At 40.3% G+C, this 15,541-nt stretch overlaps 1 protein-coding gene and 1 long non-coding RNA gene across 5 annotated transcripts in view; one reads left to right on the top strand and one right to left on the bottom strand.

Moving 5' to 3' along the window:
• The window catches only part of LOC128832548 (uncharacterized), a 419,194-nt gene that overhangs the window by 97,814 nt on the left and 305,839 nt on the right, over positions 1–15,541 (top strand). For all 3 annotated transcript variants that reach the window (XR_008444003.1, XR_008444001.1, XR_008444000.1), the window contains exon 3: positions 13,752–13,831. This is a non-coding gene — a long non-coding RNA (uncharacterized LOC128832548). The remainder of the gene's footprint in view (positions 1–13,751; positions 13,832–15,541) is intronic.
• The window catches only part of LOC128832547 (uncharacterized), a 98,297-nt gene that overhangs the window by 53,925 nt on the left and 28,831 nt on the right, over positions 1–15,541 (bottom strand). The window lies entirely within an intron of this gene.

Genomic DNA, 15,541 nt, shown 5'->3' with positions numbered 1-15,541 from the left:
CTAGGCCTTTTAAATTGCAAAAATAAATTAATCATTTATCAATAAGATGCATCCTACAAAAAACTACATTTTAGACAATAGTTAAATTCTTGTATGTAATCTTAGGCCCATATTCAAGTTTATCATGATTTTTGCATCAAATATACTTACAATTAATTACCTACAGTCTATGAACCTACTAATGTTCTTACAGTTCGTCACTTACTTTATATTAAACACACTTAAAGTGCATTTAATCTTAATGATAACATAGACTATAAAAACGGATTTTTCTAATTGAAATATTTATTTCTGTATTCTGTACTGATACTTGAAGCCTTATTTTTGTGAGTGGTAGGTCAAAAGGACACATGCATCTGTTGTTTAAAAAATTAGTATTTGACATCTTATTTATTTTCACTTGTTTGCAGTACTTGTTTGGAAGCTTGGAAATAATATTTCTTTTCCTATCTGTTGTTTTCCATTTGTAGCTGTATCAACGTGGATTCTTTTAAAAATGATAGTAAAAATGTGAAGGTCATTCTCAATGAGGTTAATAACTCCTGTGATTTGTCATGTAGGTGGTAAGACTTGGTTGCATCTGACATTTTGTGGAATTCAGGCACATCAGGAATTGCAGTCCATGGTATTGGGACTGAAGGTCAAATTTTTGCCAGTGTTCCTTTAAAAAAATATTGGCAGGATAAAATATGTAAAAGGTTTTTAGAATTTAAATAGAAGAAAGGATATAGAAGGAAATACCTACATTTTAAGTAGCCCATATCCAAGACAAATTTGTCTTAATACTAGTTGTTACAGTCATGCTGGGACAGATTATGCTCCATGTCCATACACAACTTCTTAATTTGTGAGATGCTGGCTAGGCTTGTTTCAGGGTTAATCTCAACATAGCTTCAGTTGAGTGAGTCTCCATTGTGTTGCTGCCATTGCAGATGAAAGTCACTACTCTATTAACACATGACCATTTGCCCTGCCTCCTAAATGCAATCCCATAGTGAACCAGGCTATTTAAACTCAAGTGTCGTAAACTTAGCCTGGCCAAAACCCACCTACCTGCACAAATAGCCCAGCATGGGTATATGGGCCTTAATTGTGAGGTGTTTTCAAAGTGATCAGCTTCTTTTGGCCACGGATCTGCTATATACACCTCTACCCCGATATAACGCTGTCCTCGGGAGCCAAAAAATCTTACCGCGTTATAGGTGAAACCGCGTTATATCGAACTTGCTTTGATCAGCCGGATTGCGCAGCCCAGCCCCCCCCGGAGCACTGCTTTACCGCGTTATATTTGAATTCGTGTAGCGTTATATTGGGGTAGAGGTGTATACCATTCCTGATATGTTCCATATAAAGTCTTATCAAAAAATGTGAACACAGCCAGCATCTCAAAGCTCATGGCCTTCAATACTGAGAGTCTGCAGGACCATGGATGCCATGGGAGAAGCCAGTCAACAGATGATGTCATTTCCTGGCATCTTGTAGAGGGAGGTGTACATCAAAATGGGGAAAAAATGTAAAAGCCCTAAAGTAAGCTTACCAGAAAGCCAAAAACAGTAACAGCAAGTCTGGGTGACTGTTCTGTGATAAGATGGACAGGATAATGAAAAAAATGCCCAGTCACTCAGCTGGATGCTCTCGTGGATAGATCCTGTGGAAGTGATTGTCTTCATGACAGCGAGGGGAAGAAGTGGAGATGACCATTGTGACCTTTCAGACTTGGGAATACAATGTCAGGGATCTGAAGAATTTGGTGAGGGACTTGCTTGAGTTTCAGGTCCTTTTTTGCCAAGCCAGAAATGGCTGTAGCCTTGGCTCCAGAGAAAATTTAGTACTTTTCACATTTGATCAGTTCTGCACAAAATATTTTTTGTTAGATTTGTGCAGATAAAGTCTGTCGTCATAAAGTGCTTTGTTCCAAAGGGTGCCACAATTGAAAATGGGCTAGTGAACTCTAACCGTCAACTCTAATGAAGTCTATTTATTTTTCCTCTTTTAAAACTGACCATTTTTTAACATGCAAAGTGCCCATCTCTAGAAAATAGCTATGGAGAAAAGGGAAAATTTTACTAGTTTTATAATAGTCTCTGAAGACTAAGTACCGTGTTGATTTATTGTTGGGTCCCCATTTTGGGTATTTGTTCACTCTGAGGGATTAGGTTTGTTGGAAAAACTTCATGTAAATTTATTTTGCAGAAGAGAAATATTGAAGCAGATACTGCACAATTTGTCTTTTTCTGGTGATAATGGAGATGCATGTAAAAATGCCCATCTAATGTGTACAATACTACTTTTCTTTCAGATTTACAAAAAGATATTTATAAAATAGCCCTTACAAGCAACTTAGTTGTAGGGGTGAATGAAAATATCTCTGTAGCTACAGAACCCCTGTCCCTGCGCACCCTGTCCACGGCAACAAAGGAGGTATGTAACCTTCTCTCTGAAAACCTCCCCCTACTCATACAGCAGAATAGCAATAGGGGAACGCACAGAGACAGAACAGGATTTTCCCCACATTGCATATGGATTCCTTTTGTGTGAGGGAGTGATATTAACCAGCTGAGTTCCAGTCCAGTGCTCTATCCGCTATGCCTTTCTGCCTCTTCAGTCAGGTTTAGCTGTGACACTGACCAGAATCTCTCAAAGTTGAGTCTTTCTTTGGGAACACAGTGCTGACAGCAACTATGCAGAAATGATTATCCTCATTTAGGGCAACATGTCCTTTATAGGTATGTGGGGGGAGCGGAGAGGGAGTTGGCAACAGAAGTAACCATCCCAGTCAAATTACCTCCCCCATATTCTGGTTGAGCTAAAAGGGCTCAATAAATGAGTACTGAAATGGCAGAGGGAGAATGCGTATCATTGTTATGATTGAATTAAATGTATTTTCATTTCAGAAGGATAACAATGTTAGATCTAAATAGGATTAGTTTAATTGAAATTTGTGGCATCATTTTGACACTAAAGATCATGGATTACCCAAATCCCTCTATTTTGAGACTGGTACGGATTCTACAATTTTAGTAGTGCCCTGTTCATGCTGGTACAGCTAAAGGTTTGTCAGAGTTTCCATTAGGAAACTTTTTTCCCCCAAAGGGGCTCTAATTTAGCTGTAATGTGCTCTAATGTGAAACTTACAATTGTGTAGTGAATCTCAGTCCTTTTCTTAAAATTTAAGTAGGTGTCAGCATTTTAAAAGTTGTTAGAAGGGCAGGAACTAGAAGTTCCATGACTTCAGAAGTTCTCTGTGCTCAAATCCCCTTCTTTTAACACACTCCCTTGAATTTTTGCATTCAATTAGGATCTGTCCTTTTGATTCTTAAGTTAGAGAAACAATGAGTTGAAAAGATATTAATGTCTGAAAATTGGCAATGATGCTCAGTGATGAGAGAAATAGAACTACACATTTCAATATAATCTAAAAATAAGTGGGTGTACATTTATGTGGGTGTGCATTTTTATATTACTAATCAGATTGATGGGTCAAATACATACTTTATTGAAAAGCCCCTGAATACATACAGATGTGATCTGGTTAATAATGCAAGCTTTAAAAGTCGCTACATACTTTGCCAAAAGACATTAATCTGAATCGTCAAGTAAATATTTATCTAAGGAGTTTTTAAGAGGCTAGTTATGTTGGAGCACTGTTTGAGGAATTTTCTTTTTTAATACTAATGAAAAATACCTATATAAATTAATCTATAAAAATAGTTTCTGAAGTCTTTGACTTAAATCCATAAAAACTAGAAGAGCCACAGTTTAGACTGAGTGACTCATGCTTTAACTTGCTCTCTTATAAGTTCTTCATGTGATTCAGGCTATTGAGTGACCTTTCATACATACAACATGTGATTCACCACTGCTTTGTTTCAGATTTACCATTTTTAAATGTACCTTTTCAGTGTACCTTTTTAAAAACAAATTGTGCAAAACTCAAGTATGGCACTTCAGTAGTCCTGATTCTCTGCTTCCTTATACCTTGTGTAGTTATTTACACATGTGAAAAGTGAGTATAAAATTCTATCACAGGTTTAAATGAATGGGGAATTCTGATTTAATAGTGAGTTACTGCTAGCGACTTTGTACTAACTTTGCAAATGTGTAAATGACTACGCAAGGTACAGGGCAGAAGAGAACTGGATTGCATTAAGCAGAAAACCCCAAATTAATTCCTATCTTAACTCCTGTCTTTAATAGGCTTGTATCAGGGATGAATTTGGTCCAGAGCTTTAGTCCTGATTTTCAACTTTAGCTCTGAATTCTTTGCTTTGTGGGTTTGACAGATGCGTAATAAAGTTATAATTATTTTAAATGAGCTTAATATGCCATGGAAACTTTCTTCATATAAGGCTTTGCCATTTTCTTTTCTTTTAATGAGGGCTTGGTTATATGTTTTGGTTTCATGCCATTCTACATATAAACTGGTGTGATTCAGGTGCTTTTGTAGCTCTAGCTCAGACCGTTCACCTCTAGGAAAACCTCATGCAAATAAGGTCCTAAGAGAAATATTAGATGATTTCAAGTTGTTCCTTTTGTTATTTCATAAACTGAGCCCAGCAGCTAGATCTTGGCTTTATTTGCAATATTTGCTTAGCAGGGGTCCAGGAATGAACTAAGAAATTCCAGGGATTTGGAGCAATCAAATTTTTGAATTGCTCCGCTACGGCTCCACTCCAGCTCTGGGCAAAAACCTACTGCTCTGCACTCCAGCTCCGGGCTCTGCTCCAAAGCCCGGAAAATTCAATGACTGATTTTGTCTGTTCTCTCTCCATGAGAGGTGGTCTCTTCATCTCACAGCTGATGTTGCTCTTGAGGCATACAGGAAAAATAACTTTACAGTGGTTGGCTTCTATTTTGTAAAATGAATTCTTTGAACCTGAGTCTGGAGATCTTGCTGTGTTATATTAGTGGGTCATATAGTATAGCTTTGAATCCAGGCATAAGAGAGTTAAAAAAAAAATCATTTGCAGGCAATGTCCTTCATTTCATTATTACAAGCACAAGTATATATCAGAAAATCTTATGGTTTAAATAATTTCATAAAGACTCTTTCTTCCTTTTGAAAATACAGTCGGACTGAACAGGGACAATTCACAGCAGCTGGGTAAGACTACTTTTCCTGCAGGATGCCATCTTGTGCTCCTCAAACTAAACTTTCATATCATCATCATTATTATTTTTTTAAATTTTCTAGCATACATGGTGATGAAGTTAATCCTTGTGATGAGACTATGAGAACTAAGTGTCCCCAGACAGCCTGAAACAATGAGGCAGATTCTCTCCCGCACCAGAACTCTGCTTAGGGCAGGGAAGGTTGGGGTGGAGGGGGGAGAAGGGACATCAGGGTGTGGGCTATGGTGGAGCTGGGCCTGAGAACCAGGGATCTATAGTGTTGCTTAGGGCTTATTGACTTTAAGGCCAGATGGGACCATCGTGATCATCTAGTCTGGCCTGCAATGTGCAGGCCACAGAACCTTACCCACCCACTCCTGTAATAGACCCATAACATCTGACTGAGTTACTGAAGTCCTCAAATCATAATTTAAAGAGTTCAAGTTACAGCGAATCCACCATTTACTCTAGTGTAAACCTTCAAGTGACCCATTCCTCATGATGCAGAAAGTGAAACTCTCCCAAGGTCTCTGCCAATCTGACCCATGGGAAAATTCCTTCCCAACCCCTAATATGGTGGTCAGTCAGACCCTGAGCATATTGGTAAAACTCACCAGCCAGACACCTGGCAAAGAATGCTCTGTAGTAACTCAGAGCCCTCCCCATCTAGTGTCCCCATCACTGGGGATGTTTGCTACTAGTAGTTGCAGATGGGCCACATGCCATTGTAGGCAGTCTCTTCCATAAACTTATCAAGCTCAGTCTTGAAGCCAGTTAGGTTTTTTTGCCCCCCACTGCACCCTTGGAAGGCTGTTCCAGAGCTACACTCCTCTGATTGTGAGAAACCTTTGTCTAATTTCAAGCCTAAACTTGTTGATGGCCAGTTTATATCCATTTGTTCTTGTGTCCTCATTGGCGCTTAACTTAAATAACTCTTCTCCCTCCCTGGTATGTATCCCTCTGATGTATTTATACAGAGCAATCCTATCTCTCATCAGTTGTCTTTTGGTTAGGCTAAACAAGCCAAGCTCCTTAAATCTCCTCTTATAAGGTAGGATTTCCATTTCTCTGATCATTCTAGTAGCCCTTCCCTGCACCTGTTCCAATTTGAATTAATCTTTCTTAAACATGGGAGACCAAAATTGGACACAGTATTCCAGATGAGAGCTCACCAGTGCCTTGTATAATGACATTAGCACTTCTGACTCTACTGAAAATACCTTGCCTGATGCATCCTAGGATTGCATTAGTCTTTTTCACAGCTGCATCACATTGGTGGTTCATAGTCCTCCTGTGATCAACCAATACACCCAGGTCTTTCTCCTCCTCTGTCACTTCCAACTTGTTGTTAGTCCCTAAATGCATGAGTTTGCACTATTAAATTTCATCCCATTTCTATTAACTGCAGTTTTCAAGATAATTTAAATCTTCTTGTATAATACTCCAATCTTCCTCTATGGCTATACCTCCCCAACTTTGTGTCATCTGCAAATTTTATTAGCACACTCCCACTTTTTGTGCCAAGGTCATAAATGAAAATGTTAAATAAGATTGGTCCCAAGCCCGATCTCTGAGGAGCTTCACTAGTAACCTCCCTCCAGCCTGACAGTTCAGCTTTCAGTATTATCTGCTATAGTCTCCCCTTAACTAGTTCCTTATTCACCTTACAATTCTCATATTAATCCCCATCTTTTCCAATTTTATTAATTTCCCATGTGGAATTGTACTTACTGAAATCCAGATAGATGAGATCTACTGCATTTCCTTTGTCTAAAACATCCCTTATCTTCTGAAAGAAAGAGATCAGGGTGGTCTGGCAAGGTCTACCTTTTGTAAAAACATGCTGTATTTTATCCCAATTATCATTTCCCTCTATGTCCTTAACTATTTTTTCTTTCAAAATTTGTTCCAAAGCCTTCCATACAATTTAAGTCAAACTAACAGGCCTGTAGTTTCCTGGGTAACTTTTGCCCCTTTCTTAAAAATAGTTACTATATTAGCAATTCTGCAGTCATAGGGTACGACCTCTGAGTTTAGCCAGGATTTTTAATGAATCTGTATTGGTCTTGCAATTTCATGTGCCAGTTCCTTTAATATTCTTGGATGGAGATTATTTGCCCCTCTCCCCCCTCCCCCAATTGGGTCCCATTAAGCTGTTTGAGTTTGACTTCCACCTTTGATGAGGTAATTTTGGTTTCCATATCCTCATTTCACTTAACTATCCTGCCACTACCTCTAAGCTCCTCATTACCCTTATTAAAAACTGAGGCAAAGTAGTTGTTTAGGTGTTGGGCCAGGCCTAGATTATCTTTAATCTCCACCCCATCCTCAGTTCTTAGCGGTTCCACTTCTTGCCTTGTTTTCATTTTGTTTATATTGCTATAGAACCTTTTACTATTGATTTTACTTTCCTTTGCAAGGTCCAATTCTGCTTGGCATTTGGCAGTTTACTTTTTCCCTACACTTTTTGACCTCCAAGAAGTAGCTTTCCTTGCTGATCCATCCCTTATTCCATTCTTGTAGATATTCTACTTTCTCTTAATCACCTGTTGAGATGCTTGCTTATCCAGTTTGGTCTGCAACCCTTCCCTATGAATTTTTCCTCCTTGCTTGAGATGCAGGCTTCAGATCGTTTCTGCAACTTTGACTTAAAGTAACTCCAAGCCTCCTCCACATTCAGCTCCTTGAATTTTTCAGTCCAGTCCACTTCGCTAATTAATTTGCTTAATTTTCTAAGCTTGCATTTTTTAAATCAAGGACCTTAGTTGCAGACCTATTTTTGTTTATCCTTTCATTTAGCTTAAACTGAATTGGCTCACTATCCCTGGAACCAAGCTTGTCCTCTACAACCAGCTCTTCTATGAGGTCCTCACTACTTACCAATACTAAATTGAAAATGGGCATCTCCTCTTGTTGGTTTGGTGACTATTTAGTGAAGAAATCTGTCAGCTATCACATCCAGGAAAATCTGGGCCCTACCATTATTAGTAACTCTTGTCCTCCAATCTATATCTGGGAAATTCAAGTCTCCCGTAATCAGAGAATTGCCAGTGTTTATTTCATTAAAAATATCCAGTCTCTAACCATATCCAAATTGGATCTTGTGATCTGTAGCATACTCCAAGCACTATCCCAGAGGAGCGCTTGGTAGCTTTCTTTCCCAAAGTGATTTTGACCCAAACAAACTCTGTTTTATCAATTCCCTCACTTCTAATTTCTTTTCAGATTACCTCATTAACATATAATGCTACTCCACCACCTTTACCTTTATTTGTCTTTCCCGAACAGCACAAGCCTTTCAATACCTGTACTAGTCCACCATGTTTCTGTTAGTCCTATAATATCTGGTTTCACTTCCTGAACCAGTAGTTCTAGTTTCTCCATTTTGTTACCCAAGCTCCTTGGATTGGTGTACACACATCTTAGTTGTTTCTGCTTGGCTTCGCCAAGATTCTCATCCGACTAGGTACAGTCATTCTACTGCCAGTGTCACCTACCTCTCTGTTAGCGTCACTGGTATTGGTGTCAAGTATCAGAGGGGTAGCCGTGTTAGTCTGAATCTGTAAAAAGCAACAGAGGGTCCTGTGGCACCTTTAAGACTAACAGAAGTATTGGAGCATAAGCTTTCGTGGGTGAATGCCCACTTCATCAGATGCAAGTAATGGAAATTTCCAGAGGCAGGTATAAATCAGTATGGAGATAACGAGGTTAGTTCAATCAAGGAGGGTGAGGTACTCTGCTAGCAGTTGAGGTGTGAACACCAAGGGAGGAGAAACTGCTTTTGTAGTTGGCTAGCCATTCACAGTCTTTGTTTAATCCTGATCTGATGGTGTCAAATTTGCAAATGAATGGAGCTCAGCAATTTCTCTTTGGAGTCTGGTCCTGAAGTTTCTTTGCTGTAAGATGGCTACCTTTACATCTGCTATTGTGTGGCCAGGGAGGTTGAAGTGTTCTCCTACAGGTTTTTGTATATTGCCATTCCTGATATCTGACTTGTGTCCATTTATCCTCTTGTGTAGTGACAGTCCAGTTTGGCCAATGTACATAGCAGAGGGCATTGCCTACACATGATGGCATATATAACATTGGTGGACGTGCAGGTGAATGAACCGGTGATGATATAGCTGATCTGGTTAGGTCCTGTGATTTATACCTGCCTCTGGAAATTTCCATTACTTGCGTCTGATGAAGTGGGCATTCGCCCACGAAAGCTTATGCTCCAATACTTCTGTTAGTCTTAAAAGTGCCACAGGACCATCTGTTGCTTTTTACTGGTATTGGCGTTATATTTCCTCTTGATGTCCATTCTCCTATCCACTGCTGTTCCTTCATTGCTGTATCCTTTTTTTTGATTTTCTTCCTGATCAATATTAGAATCAGCAGTGGAGATTACATGAACATCTTCTAACCGTCTTCAACTGCCTTCTCTGAATTCCTAGTTTTGAAGCTCTTTTAATCAGTGGTGCCAACCTCCATCCCAGAAGTCTATTTCCCTCTCATCTCATGAGAACAGTCCTCTGTCCAGGAATGTGACTCCCAGTTGTTGAACATCCCAAAGCTTTCCTTATAGCACTACTGTCTGAGCCATCTGTTGATAATCATCTTGTCTTGTCTTTATTCTCCTTCTCTAGGGACAGATAGAATCCCACTGAAGATCACCTGAGCCTCCGTTTCCTTAATGTCTCCCCCAGCCTGGCATAATCTCCCTTGACGCATTTCAGCCAGAATCTAGCAATATCATTTGTTCCCACGTGAAGGACAATCAGTGGATTCTTTCCTGCATCCATCAGGATTGTCTTTGGCCTCAGGTCCACAGCCTGTATCTTTGCTCCCAGAAGATAGTGCACCATTCTGTTCTGTTCTGTTCAGCTCTGTGACAGAGGCCTGTCCATTTTTCTTTGTAGGGAATCAGCATTTACGTTGACTTGCCTCTTCCTGGTGTTGCAGCAAGTCCTCTTGTCTTTTGTTCTCCCTTTCAATCTTATGAGAGTCATCCTCTGTCCTGGGGCTTCAAACTCTGGCTATTTCCATTGATATCTCTTCCCTTCTTGTAGGACTAGTGACTCCTCTTCCTCCTTGCCCTCCCACCTTCTGTTACTGGTTGCTATGCCCCTTCTTCATTTTCAAACTCAGCAAATCTGTTCCTGAGCTCTATTTCTCCTTCACAAGCTGGTCTTTTTCCTCTGTCTGGTTCTTGTAGTCACATGCCTCCACTGGCCACTTTCCTTACCCAGCAGTCTACCCTCCAATGTTCTCCAGTCTAGCTTGCATCTGTGAGACTTGAGTTTTCCTTTTAGTCTTCTCTTGCCTTCTCTCCATCTGCTTGAGTCCCCTTCGAAACTCAATCACAGAGTCTACCTGCATCTCCAAATCTCGGATCTTCTCTTCCATCAGCTCTGTCAGAGGTACTCCAGAGTAGCTTGTAAATTCTGCAAGTGTCAGAGCGTCCTTAATGGACCCTGCAAAAGTGGAGGATTGACTTGGCAGAGTTCTTCTCTGAAGCTCCTAAAAAAACCAAACAAATGGAAAAAAAAATCACCCCAAAACACTCTGCCCCTTCTCCAACTCACTTCTTTTGCCCAGAGCGGGAAGCAGAGGAAGTAGCAATAGGGAGTTCCCTTCAACGGGGCATTCTCTGCTAGTCATTTGCATCTGGGTTATGGTTCTTCTATACCACCTAAGTCGTGCAAATATGCTATAAAGGAGATTGAGAAAATGGTTCTTCAGGATTTTCCTTTCTGGGATTAAGATATGTGGACAGTGATGAAAAATGTACAATCATAGTGATCTTGCAGTGAACGTTCAGCCTTGGCCTGTGCTCAGTTAACAACTACTGAGCTAAGGAGGCCTCACTTAAGTCCTTCTGGATATAGGACTGCTTGGTTAAGGTACAGTTGAGGTAAAGTCAGGAGGCAGTGCATATACTAATACTTCTTCCCCTTATTCTCAGAAAAAACAAAGCAGGAAGTTAAATGCCTAAAACTACTGTGAATGCATTGTTTGGTATGAGTAACCAAGCAGTCAAAAGATAGAAAATTCCAATAGCACAGCCCTGGCTGTGGGTCAGCACGGCTCACAGCCCGAATTGCAGGGATGAGCAGAGGGGGGGGGGGGGGGGAAGCGCTCACAGCCCTGGCTGAAGCCAAAGAAGTCACAGAGGTCTGGTAAAGTAACGGGGGGTGTGTGTGTGTGTGTGTGTGTGTAAATAAATATAAACAAGCATGACCTGAAATGCAAAGACTGAAGCCTGTAAAATTTTTACCTTAGCCAGACTAGGCCATAGGCTTTAAAATGCTTGACATGAGTGGGTGACCTAGGAATAACCCTATGGCAGTAAGGTCACAAGGTTGCCTGTTGGCACATTACTGTAAAACAATGTTATGGAAACATAACCTAATAAACTGCGATTTATTGTCCAAGATCACAAGACACCTGATTGTGACATCATGGAATGTCCTTCCTGACTGCAGAGTACATGTTGTGCATAGATGCTAATAAGAACACAAGGAACTAAGAAACAACCTATGAAAAAGGGGGCAACCCAATATTCATGGACTGTGGAAGTACAAATAAGGAAAAGAGGGTTGAAACCCCTCATGCATATGTATTAGATGAGATGAGAAGAACAATATAAAAGAGGTTCCCTGGTTGGGTAAAAGTCAAGACCCCACAGGAAACCCCAGCAGGAACCATCCCTCTACTGATGATCATCTGAGAGATCCATCAGAACCTAGAATATCTTCTGAGGATGTGAATAAGTCTACAGTATTAGTCATTGCATGGGTTTTTGTAGGATTTCTGTATGAATGGGTAATTGTAATATTACTTATTGCTTTAATAAAACTTGTAGTACAGAAAAAGAGTTTGTACTTGTGATTGTGTCTGTGGTCACTATCCTTGGACTTTATGTGTTCCTGGAGTCTCCAAATTTGGGAAGAGCACCAGAGGTGATTTTTCACGCTGTTGAGCTTGAAACTGTAGCAAGGTAACGAGCTGCTGGCTGCAACTGCCTGGACGAGCCGCCAGCCCCGCTAGCGCCAGGCTGGCCCCTCGAGCTGCCAGCCCCTCCTGGCCCTGAAGGCTGCCCCCGACAAGCCGCTGCCCCCCCCCGCCAGGCCTGAGCCGCTAGCACCCCAAGTGCCAGCTTCTTCTGCCCCTGAAGGTCCCCGAGGTGTTCGGCAGCGGGTTGGCAGCGTATTATACCCGCTGCCCATGATGTCTGTTAAGAATAGTTACAACTCTAAACGTTCTTGCTTTGGTCAGAGGGAGTTAAAACCTCAACCTTAAATGAAAATATTCTTAAGCGTGCTGGTATCAGAGGTGGTGTTGTAAGCTTTATAAAAGAGAGCCAGATATTTGTGAGTGGATTTCATATGCTTCATTTCTTACTAACACAGAAATAAAATTGAGAGCAATGCAGCCACATCCCTTAGATTGTACAGGGAATGATGCTTTGCTATCTCTATTTAGGGTGAGACTGACAACTAAGGTAGCTGTATCACAGTGACAGAACACTCCTCCATGTGTTACAGATTGCTAGGAAATTGGATAGGACCTCCTGTGAGAAATTGTCTCTCACCTTAGTCCACGATAATTCTGTGATATACATAAGGGGGGGAAATGTGTGATATGGGTTTTATTTAAAATAAAATGTGCACTGGTGTTCATAAAATCAGCCTCCCAAGTATATTATGCAGTAGTACCTTTTCGGTGCCCTAGAAAGCATGATTTGCCCACGAGGTTTAAGGAGACATGCTAGCAAATATGGAAGAGGTTTGCATTGCATTGAATCTGCAAGGTTAATTTAATAGCTTACTGCATGGTTACTCTCCAGTAATCAAGGAGATGTATCTAACATTAACACAGTAGAGAATCTGAGTAGTTTTACCAATTTAATACTTGATTAGAAAAATAACTTCTGCTGTGTTGTCACTTTTCTGAGTTGCAGAAGCTTGTCTTATTTGTGTGATAATATTATATCCAGAACATAAATCTGGAGAATGTTGTGTTCAAAATTCAAAAATATTTTTTATACGAAGACAGTTTAGGAAGATAGAGCTTTCCAACTGAAATTAAAAATAGAACAAAGCTTTGAGAAAAACCATATGTTTCACATTTAGAATAAACAAGTCATTCTCTCTCTCTCTAGAACCATTTGCAAACCATTCTTCCTTCTCCTATGAGAACTGTAAAGCTGTTTTTTCTGCTTTCAGTGTAAACGAACAAGAACAAGCATCTCTCTGGGCACAGCATAGGAGACAGATCTTTAAACTTAGATGGCTTTTATTTTTATTCCATTTCATAGCAGATATATCTGGTGAATTCATTGCTGGTTTCTGCTTTAATTATTATTTATCGTTCTGATTTGTTTTGCATTTGTTTTGCCCTGAGCTTTCTATCCAAAATGAAGTCACCCTGATCTCATTAATACACCACAATTCTGTCTGAATTTGTGCAATAAAATACTTAATTAGCTATACAACACCAAGCCATCCCAAAATAATAATTTCAATGGAAACATATGAACCAGTTTTGGCAAGTCTTTATTTTTCTGTATCAGTTTATTGGTGTCCTATTGAAAGTTAGTTTTGTGGTTTTGCATAGTATAACATGCCTATGTTTCTCTTTTAAATGTACAGGGAATTGGCCATATCTCTTTCTTTCGCCTGGTTGCTGAAGCATTGTCACAGGACAGCAAGGATTGATGAATATTCTTCAGGTAGGAAACTGGCAATATGCTTTTTAGTGTGGTGGTTCATTAATTTTCCCCACAACTTTGCCTTCCATTTTTTTCTGGATATATTCCAATAGTAGTAGTATTTATGTTACAGCAACAAAATGCCAGTGAAAATATCAAAAAGTTCCATCTCTTGCTCTTTACATATGTCTCTATTTAAATCAGTGAGAAATTTTTTTAAAAAATGTGGTGACTCTGACAACATATGATACAGCAAATTAACAACTGAAGGATTTACCAGTTAGTTTGTTTTATCTTCTTTCTTTTGTCAGCCCACCTGCCCAAATTGAATCTAGTTGCTTCAGCCAGATCTGCTGCAGAAAGCTCTGCTTTGCCGACCCTGTCTGGGTGTGCACAGAAATGTAGTGGAATTTGTCCCTTTACTGAATATTTTTCCAGTTCTTTCATATAGGTAGTTGGGGTCATAAACACCAGCCCTTCAGTTGAAAGACCAGATAAGTGGCTGTATTTTTTGAAAATGCTAGTGCAGGTGAATGGATGAACTAACTGGGGGAACTACAGCATATTTAGTGCCTCTCTTTCTGCAGGGCCGGCTCCAGGCACCAGCGAAGGAAGCAGGTGCTTGGGGTGGCCAATGGAAAGAGGCGGCATGTCCGGGTCTTCGGCGGCAAGTCCCTCAGTCCCTCTCTTCCTCTTTGAGGTGCCGCCAGAGAGGGAGCGAAGGACCCACCGCTGAATTGCCGCAGAAGAAAGAAGCGGCACGATTGAGCTGCCGCCGATGGGCTTTATCTCCCCCTCTCGCCGCCCCCGCTTCGCCGCTTGGGGCGGCTAAAAAGCTGGAGCCGGCCCTGCCTCTCTGGACGCACAATCCTATCACCTCAGTAAGAAACTTTATGGTTTGGGTCTCTAGAAGGTATTACACTGTTGCCATGTGTGGATTTCTGAAGGTTCTGAACAATTTGCTGTCATCTAAGATCTCTTAAGTGTGACTAATGTTCACATACAAGAAACTTATTCTTTTAAAGACATTTATTTCTATAAAAGCTTTGCTTAAGAGCATTCCTACATATCCGTGATGTTTCTTTGTGCAGAATAGCAAAAGGCAGATATGCCTTTGAAACCCTAAAGCTGAACTGGAGAAGCAGAAACCTGGCCTTCCAAACTGAACTTTGAATATTTAGCACCATTGTAAAATCTGTCTTACTATATGGTGCTGAATTTGGAGACTTATCAAGACCATACTATCTAAAGTTCAAGGTTTTATAAACAAATGCCTTAGACAAATTCTGAACATTAGATAGCCAGAAAAAAATCTGAAATGAATTGTTCTGGAGGAGGATGAAACAAACTGATAGGACAGGAAATTATGGGAAAAAGTGGGTGTGTAGGACGCACATGGAAGAAATAACCAAACAACCTAACAAGACACACATTGGACTGGAATCCCCAGACCAAGAGGTGACAGGATAGACCAAGGACAACTTGGAAATACACAGCAGAAGCAGAACTGAAAGCTATCAAATTGACATGGGAAGAAGCCAAGACTGCAGCAAGAGACTGCCAAAGATAGAAGGCAGTGGTGAAAGCCCTATATTTTGTATGGAAGAAAGAGGCATAAATTAGCCTCTCTGCATGAATAAATTTATTTAAACCCCAATTCTGTCACATGCACAAATGCTCTTATGTTGTTAAATCATAAGATTATCAGTAATACATGTTTGTCTAGAATGC

Source organism: Malaclemys terrapin, chromosome 2 (assembly GCF_027887155.1).
Source record: "Malaclemys terrapin pileata isolate rMalTer1 chromosome 2, rMalTer1.hap1, whole genome shotgun sequence".
NCBI classification, from domain to species: domain Eukaryota; kingdom Metazoa; phylum Chordata; order Testudines; family Emydidae; genus Malaclemys; species Malaclemys terrapin.
This window is presented reverse-complemented; position numbering and strand designations above follow the sequence as displayed.